The sequence below is a fragment of the Macaca thibetana genome, chromosome 9 (assembly GCF_024542745.1).
Source record: "Macaca thibetana thibetana isolate TM-01 chromosome 9, ASM2454274v1, whole genome shotgun sequence".
NCBI classification, from domain to species: domain Eukaryota; kingdom Metazoa; phylum Chordata; class Mammalia; order Primates; family Cercopithecidae; genus Macaca; species Macaca thibetana.
The window spans coordinates 87,606,554-87,615,866 of record NC_065586.1 but is presented as its reverse complement, the minus strand read 5'-3'; the positions used below and the strand labels follow the sequence as shown (position 1 = coordinate 87,615,866).

Sequence of the window (9,313 nt, the reverse complement as noted above, 5' to 3'; positions counted from 1 at the left end):
AAACCATCAGAGAAAAGATTTCTGGGAGATATAGTATTGCCTAGCTAAATCAATCCATCACAAAACCACCCAGATATCAATTTTTTCCAAATGAATTTATTGGTTAATTCAATTTTAGTAACAGTCCCAGAAGTTGTTTTTGTTCCTCCCGTGGAAATTTACAAATTTATCCTAAAATTCATCTAGAAATGCAAAGAACTGAGAACAGTCAAGACGATTCTGAAGAAGGCTGGGGACTTAGACTACCAGATATCATGACTTGTTATATTGCTAAAATAACAAAGCTCATGGGCCTGAGGAGAGACAAATAGACCAATGTAACAGAATAGAAAATCCAAAAACAAACCCACAATATATGTTATCTGATTAATGACAAAGATTAAACTGTAGTATAGTAATGAAATGAAAGTCTTCAATAAGTGGTGCTGGGACAATTTGATATCCATATGAAAATGAATTTTTACTGTGCTCTCACTGTACATCAAAAGCAATTGTAGATATATTAGATATAGATATAAAAGGTTAAATAATAAAACTCCACAGGAGCATAGAGGCGATGTCTGAGGAGCAGGATCTAACACAGGAGCAGACAGAGAAGCTGCTGCAGTTTCAGGATCTAACTGGCATAGAATCTATGGATCAGTGTTGCCATACCTTGGAGCAGCATAACTGGAACATAGAGGTTGCTGAACAGGACAGCTTGGATGAACAAAAGAGTGTATGGAGCGTTTTCAACCCGCCTCCATCCCTACCCCTGCAAGTTAATACAGCTGACCACAGGATCTACAGCTATGTTGTCTCAAGACCACAACCAAGGGGTCTGCTTGGATGGGGTTATTACTTGATAATGCTTCCATTCCAGTCTACCTATTACACAATACTTGACATATTTAGGCTTGCCCTTTGTTTTATATGGCTTCACCTTCACAGCCGGATCACTGACACTGTTGAGGACATTGTTTCATTTATGCTAGCATTTGAATAGAAATATGGGAGGGCACACCCTGTCTTCTAGCCCAGAACACATAGCCTAACGATGCCAAGCTGGAGCTTCACTCTTTGATTTATCTTCTTGGAGATGATCAACAGGTCTCTGATAAGTTTTGTTGCAACACACTCTGTGAACCCAAAGTTATTTCACTAAAGTTCTTTCTCTAGGATGCTCTTCTGGGCATGCTCTACAAACAAACCTGAGGGATATAGGGTCTCCCGGGGCTTATGAGACAACACCTATTCATTCCTGGCCATGGTGATGCTGAAGGATCAGCGGATGACTGTGGTGGGATGGCTAGAAGGCCTCCTTCAAGCGGATGACCTCATTAACCAACTGATATCTATCATGGGTACAAACCAGACTTACCTGGTGTCAGAATGCCTGGAAAGGGAAGAAAGAAACCAGACCCAGGTGTGGAGACAAAAGCAGGATGAGGCCTACCTGGCTTCTCCCAGAGCTGACCAGGAGAAAGAAAGGAAGAAATGGGAGAAATGTGAGCTTAAGCGGCCGAAGGAGGAGGAGGTGCAAGAGCAAAAGCTGGCAGAGACGAGATGGTAGCAGAATTTACAGGAGGAAAAGGAAAGGAAGTTGGAATGCCTGCCCCTGAAACTTCCCCGACGACCGTGAAAATGTCAAGATTATCTTCAAATTACACAGTGATTCTCAAGTAGAGAGATGATTCCACTTTTCACAGTCTCTAACAGTAATCCACAACTTCTTATTCTCCTTGAAGAAAAGCCCTGAAAAGCTTCTGATTGAAGCCAGTTTTTCCAGGCAAGTGCTGCCCAGTTCCCCTATGCTGTAGGAAGTTGGATTCAGCCATACAGGAGTTCTGTATGTTTAGGATCTAATAGACAAATGACATTTTTTCTTCCTCTCCCCTCCTACTCCCATCCCTAAATGAAACAGAAAAACACACAAACAAAACAGAAAAAAAAAAAAACCAAGAGAGAGAAATTCATATTATTATTATACAATATATTTTTAAAAAGACTGCTGCATGCAAAGGAAGGATCAGAAGCCATGTTGTTTGCAAGAATCACAACCTGTGTGTGCGTACGCGAGGTTAGCAATGAACATACCCACTCAGCGAGCTCACCTTTTCTCAGTGGCCTCTGCACGTGCACTGTCCAGTAAACAGAGACTCTTCCCCTTCAACTCATCCATTGTCCTAACTGGGGAAGGGGACATTCCCACTAGTTCTCATTGATTCTTAGTTTTATGGAAGATAAAGTGAAAAACCTCCATCAACCAGCTACTTGCAGCATCTTCTGACTTCTCCCACCTCTGGAGAGGAGAGGGAAGAGAAAGTACACAGCGATGTTCCTTGAACTGCCCACAATTTATGAATAATTTTGTTTCTGTTTTGCAATGACCAAGGGGGCTGAAAAAAAAAAGTTCCAAGAAGAAGGCAGAGATGAATATATTCATGAAATTGGGATAGGCAATGATTTTCTAAAATTATTTCCATAGATTTAGGGGGTATAAGTGCAGTTTTGTAACATGGGTATATTGTATAGTGGTGAACTTTAGGTTTTTAGTGTACCCATGACCCGAATAGTGAACATTGTACCCAATAGGTAATTTTTCAGCCTTTACCCCCTCTGCCACTCTCTCATCTTTAAAAAAATTAGTTAAATAATTAATTTATTTATTTTGAGACAGAGTCTTACACTGTTGCCCAGGCTGGAGTGCAGTGGCGTGGTCTTGGCTCACTACAACCTCTGCCTCCTGGGCTCAAGTGATTCTCTGCCTCAGCCTCCCAAGAAGCTGGGATTACAGGCACCTGCCACCACACCCAGCTAATTTTTGTATTTGTAGTAGAGGTGGGGTTTCACCATGTTGGCCAGGCTGGTCTCAAACTCCTGGCCTCAAGCAGTCTGACCCCCTTGGCCTCCCAAAGTGCTGGGATCATAGGCGTGAGCTACCGCACCTGGCCCCTCTCACCCTTTGGAGTCTCCACTATCTATTATTGCCCTCTGTGATGTCCATGTATACCTACAGTTTAACTCCCACTTAGACGTGAGAACATGCTATATTTGACTTTTTGTTTCTGAGTTATTTTATTTAGAATAATGGCCTCCAGCTCCATCCATGTTGATGCAAAATATATGATTTTATTATTTTTTATGGTTGCATAGTATTCCATGGTACATATATGTCACATTTTCTTTATCCAATCATCTATTGATGAACACTTATACTTATTTCATGACTTTGTTATTGTGAATGGTGCTACAGTAAACATATGAGTGCAGGTACCTTTTTGATATAATGATTTCTTTTCATTTGGGTAGACATCTAGTAGTGGTATTGCTGGTTTGAATGGTAGTTCTATTTTCAATTATTTGAGAAATCTCCATACTGTTTTCCATAGAGATTGTACCAATTTACATTCCCACCCACAATGTATATGCATTCCATTTTTGCCACATCCTCACCGATATCTGCTTTTTGACTTTTTAATAACTATTCTGACTGATATAAGATGGTATCTCATTGTAGTTTTAATTTGCATTTCAATGATGACTAGTGATGTTGAGCCTTTTTACCTGTTTGTTGGCTGCTTGTATGTCTTCTTTTGAAAAATATCTGTTCATGTCTTTTGTCCATTTTTAAGGGGGTTATCTATTTTTTTCTTGTTGAGTTTGAATTCCTTGTAGATTCTAGATATTAGCCCTTTGTCAGATGCATAGTTTACAAACATTTTTTTGCCATTCTGTAGGTTACCTGTTTACTCTGTTAATTATTTCTTTTACTATATGGAAGCTTTTAGTTCAATTAAGTCCCATTTGTCTATATCTAGTTTTGTTGTATTTGCTTTTGATGACAGTCAGAAATTCTTTGCCTAGGCCAACGTTTAGAAGATTTTTTCTGAGGTGTTCTTCTAGGATTTTTATAGTTTCAGGTCTTATATTTAAGTGTTTAATCTATCTTGAGTTAATTTTTACATATGGTGAGAGATATGAGTCCAGTTTCATTCTTCTGCATATGGTTATTCAATGTTCCCAGAATCATTTATTGAAAAGTATATCTTTTTCCCAGTGTATGTTTTTGTTGACTTTGTCTGTTGTAGGTGTAGTTTACTCCTGATCTCTGTTCTGTTCCATTGATCTATGTGTCTATTTTATACCAGTATCATGGTGTTTTGGTTACTATAGCTTCATAGTATAATTTCAAGTCAGGTAAGGTGATGCCTCTAGCTTTGTTCTCTTTGCTTAGGATTGCTTTGGTTGTTTGGGCTCTTTTTGCATTCCATAGGAATTTTAGGATTTTTTTCCCTAATTCCTTGACAAATGACATTGATAATTTGATAGAAATTGCATTTAATATGGAGATTGTTTTGGGCAGTATGATCATTTTAACAATATTGATTTTTCCAATTCACAAGCATGGGATGTTTTTCCATTTGTTTGTGTCACCTACAATTTCTTTCATCAGTGTTTTGTAGTTCTTCTCATAGAGATCTTTTACCTCCTTGGTTAAATGTATTTCTAGGTATTTTATTTTATTTTTCTAGCTATTGTAAATGGGATTGAGTTCTTGATTTGGTTCTCAGCTGGATTTTATTGGTGGATAGACATGCTATTGATTTTTGTATCTTCATTTTGTATCCTGAAATTTGACTGAAGTCATTAGTCAAATATAAAACTCTTTGGAAGAGTGTTAGGATTTTTCTAGAGATAAGATCATATCATCAGTGAACAGAGATACTTTGACTTCCTGTTTCTAATTTGGATGCCTTTTATTTCTTTCCATAGGTAGGATTCCAGTACCATGCTGAATAGGAGTGGTAAAAGTGGGCATCCTTGTCTTGTTCCAGTTGTTAGGGAAATGCTTTCAGCTTTTCTGTATTCAGTATGATGTTGGCTGTGGGTTTGTCATATATGGCTTTTATTATTTTGACATACATTCCTTTGATGCCTAGTTTGTTGAGGGTTTTTATCACGAAGAAATGATGAATTTTATCAAACGCTTTTTGTGCATCTATTGAGATGATCATATGATTTTTGTTTTTAATTCTGTTAGTGTGGTGTATCTGATTTATTGATTTGTGTATGTTGAACCATCCTTGCATCCTTGGAATAAAACCCATCATGATGTTCTTTTTGATGTGCTGTTGGCTTGCTAGTATTTTGTTGAGGATTTTGCATCTATGTTTATCAGGGATATTGGCCTATAGTTTTCTTTTTTTTGTTGTGTCCTTGCCTGGCTTTGGTATCAGGGTGACACTGGCTTTGTAGAATGAGTAAGGGAGAATTCCCTCCTTGGCATTTAGAACAGTTTCAGTAGGATTGGTACTAGTTCTTTGTACATCTGGCAAAATTTGGCTGTGAATCTGTCTTGTCCTGGAGTTTGTTATTATTGTCAGGAGATATTTTTTAAATTACTGATTCAGTTTAACTACTTGTCATTGGTTTGCTCAAGATTTCTGTGTCTTCCTGGTTCAATCTTGAGAAGTTATGTTTACAGGAATTTGTCCATTTTCTCTAGGTTTTCTGATTTGTGCACATAGAGGTGCTAATAGTAGTCTCTGATGAGCTTCTGTATTTCTGTAGTGTCCGTTGTAATGTCTCCTTTATAATTTCTGATTTTGCTTATCTGAATCTTCTCTATTTTTTTTCTTGGTTAACCTAGTAAGGAGTATATCAGCCTGTTTACCTTTTCAAATAACCAACTTTTTCTTCATCCTTTTTTTTTTTTTTTTGGTCTTCTCTGATCTTTGTTATTTCTTTTCTTAGGCTACATTTGGGTGTGGTTTGTTCTTGTTTTTCTAGTTCCTTGAGGTGCAACATTTGGTTGTTAATTTGAGATCTTCCTGTCTTTTTGATGTAGGCAAGCTACAAACTTCCTTGTCAGTGCTGTCAGTGGGGTGTTGAAATTCCCTGCTATTATTGTATTGCTGTCTATCTCTCTTCTTATGTCTAGTAGTTTTTATTTTATGAATTTGGGTACTTTGGTGTTGGGTGTATATATATTTAGAATTGTTACATTTTCTTGTTGAATTGATTCTTTTATTATTTTATAATGACCTTCTTTGTCTTTTTTTCCTGTTGTTGGTTTAAAGTCTGTTTTATATAATGTAAGAATAGCCACTCCTGCTTGTTTTGTTTTCTGTTTGTGTGGAATGTCTTTTTCCACTCCTTTACTTTGAGTTTGTAAATGTCTTTACCCATTAGGTGGGTTTCTTGTAAGCAACATTTGGTTGGATTTTATTTTTTATCCATTCTTCCAGTGTATATCTTTTAAATGGAGCATTTAGTCCATTTACATTCAAGGTTAATATTGATATGTGAATTCTTGTTACCATTATGATGTTAATTGTTACCTAGTTGCTTTGCAGTCTCAATTGTGAAATTGCTTTATAAGACCTGTGAGCTTTATACTTTTGTGTGCTTTTATGATGGTGAGTATTGCCTTTTCATTTCCATGTTTAGAACTTCTTTGAACATTTTTTGTACAACTAGTCTAGTGTTGATGGATTTCCTTAGCATTGACTTGTCTGGGAAATACTTTAGTTCTTCTTCATTTATAAAGCTTAGTTTAGCAGGATACAAAATTCTTGGCCAGCAGTTCCTTTTTTTGGAGATGGAGTCTTACTCTGCCGCTGAGGCTGGAGTGCAGTGGTGTGATCTCGGTTCACTGCAATCTCCGCCTCCTGGGCTCAAGCAAGTCTCCTGCCTCAGCCTCTTGAGTAGCTAGGATTACAGGGGCACACTACCACACCTGGATAATTGCCAGTAGTTCTTTTCTTTAAGAAAACTGAAAATAGGACCCTAATCTCTTCTGGCTTATAAGACTTCTGCTGAGAAGTTGCTAGTCTGATGAGATTTTCTTTCTTTTTCTTTTTCTTTTTTTTTTGAGATGGAGTCATGCTCTGTAGCCCAGACTGCAGTGGTATGATCTCGGCTGACTGCAACCTCCACCTCCTGGGTTCAAGCAATTCTCCTGCCTCAGCCTTCCTAGTAGCTGGGATTACAGGCTGCACCACCATGCCTGGCTAATTTTTGTATTTTTAGTAGAGGCAGGGTTTCATGTTGGCCAGGCTGGTCTTGAACTCCTGACCTCAGGTGATCCACCTTCCTCCGTCTGTGTCTGCCTCCCAAAGTGTTGGGATTCCAGGCATGAGCCGCTGCGCCTGGCCGGTATTCTCTTTATGGGTGATTAGTTGCCTCTCTCTTGCTGCTTTTAGAATTTGTTCCTTCACATTGACTTTGGATAGTCTGATGACTATCTGGGCAAAGATTTTAAAAAGAGGACCTAAAGAATGTGCTAACCATAAAAGACAAAATTGATAAACTGAACTTTACTCATCAAAGATAATATTAGGACCATAATTGGTCAAGCCCCAGAGTAGGAGAAGATAATTACAATATATTTATATCTTACCACTGACTCACACAAATTAATAAAGAAAAGATAGAAAACATTTTTTTTTTTTTTTTTTTTTTTTTTTAGAAACAGGGTCTTGCCTTATGGCCCAGGCTGGGGGACAGTGGTGCAATCAAGCTCACTTCAGCCTCAAACTCCTGAGCTCAAGAAATCCTCTCAGCTTGGTCTCCCAGTGTTGGGATTACAGGCATAAACCACTGCACCTAGCCTGAATGAAGAAAAGATTGGAACATTCTTAACCAATAAGCATATAAACAATTTCATTAGTTTTCAGGGAAAACCAATTTAAAACTATAATGAGATATCGCTATATACCCACCAGAATGGCTACTATTCAAAGGACTGATAATACCAAGTGCTGAGGAGGAAATGTAATAGTGGAATTCATATCCTGCTTGTGGGAGTGTAGATTGGTACAACTACTTCAGAAAATTGGCAGTCTTTACTAAAGCTGAACATATGCAAATTTCATGACCCAGCAATTCCACTTCTAGGTATATGCTCACTCAAAGAAATGCATACACATATTGATTCAGCATATATATAGAAACTTCATAACAGCACTATTCATAATAGCTCCAAACTAGACACCACACAAATGATCATCAATAAGTAAGTTGTGATACATAGCAGTGAAAACAAAGTAGATGATTCTCATCAACACCATGAAAAGTCAAACAAGTGGGATGATTCATATAAACTTCAAAACAGGCAAAAGCCATCTGTGTGGTATTAGATGTCAGGATAATGGTCACCACTTTGGGGAGGTGATTAGGAACCTCTGGGAGGCTGGCAGTGTTCTAGTTCTTGATCTAGGTGCTGGTTACTTGGATGTAACCAAACAAATAGCAAATAAAATTTAAAAAGATAAAATATACAATTACACAAAAACATTTATGTTAATTTCACTTTGTGAAAATCAGTCAAGCTATATGCTTATAATTTGTGCACTTTTCTTAGTTTTGTTATGCCTCAATAAAAAGTTTACTGAAAAACAACCAACCACCCAACCAATCCTCTCCAAACTTGGTGCTAAATTTTTGTACTAATCGAATAACAAGGAATCAAATACTAAGGAAATAACAAAACATGTGAGCAGAAGAAACAATTTCATTGATACAGTAGAAATTGTAGCATATAACAAATTCTACTCAATGTATTATATTTTAACTTTAAAATACCTTTATGACCTAGAGAAAGGTGCAAAACAAATTCCAAGTATAAGTAGTGATAGCCAATCTCTTTTCTTAAATATTAAAGAACACAATTTTTATAACCAACAAATAATTTTTGATCTGACAATATAAACAATTACACTGAGATAATTTTTGTATATGTTTTTCAGTCTCCAGGGCAAAATTCCTTACATCTTTTAGAAAATTTTCAGCCTGAAACAAATAAAATTTCTCTCTTATTATTTTCTAGAACACATTACATTTTTATCATATTGACTTTTTGCAATGTGGCGGTGAACAAATAAAGTAATAAATGGACATTTTGTAGGAGTGAGCCTATTAAATGGCTGCATATATGCTTACCTCTGTAAAAGGTAAGCTTTAAAACTTGTAAATTGCTGCATGTTGGCATAGCTCTTACAGTTCTTGGTGAAGACAGCCATCTAGTGGAAATAGTTCTATTGACTTTTGAAGGCTGGCAAATAGAATGAATATGAACCCTCAGTTCAACTTAAACTTCAATGTTGGTTTAAGGCTTAAGAAGAGGTAATCCATCTTAACAGCACACATCATAATTTGCATTTGGAAAGTATTTTAATAATGTTCACAACGTAAAATTCATTCATTTTGGTGAACTAATTATGGACAACATGTTAATAAAATTTCAACTAATTCTAAAAAAAAAAAAAAAAAAAAAAAAGAAGAGGTATTAAAAAAAAGATCCAGTATTTGGATGCTCCTTATCCTATGT

The 9,313-nt window shown here is 36.8% G+C and overlaps 1 pseudogene; it reads left to right on the top strand.

Annotated features, from left to right (window-relative positions):
• Positions 1–556: 556 nt before the first annotated feature.
• LOC126962271 (FAS-associated factor 2-like) lies at positions 557–1,799 on the top strand (annotated as a pseudogene).
• The last annotated feature ends 7,514 nt before the right edge of the window (positions 1,800–9,313 follow it).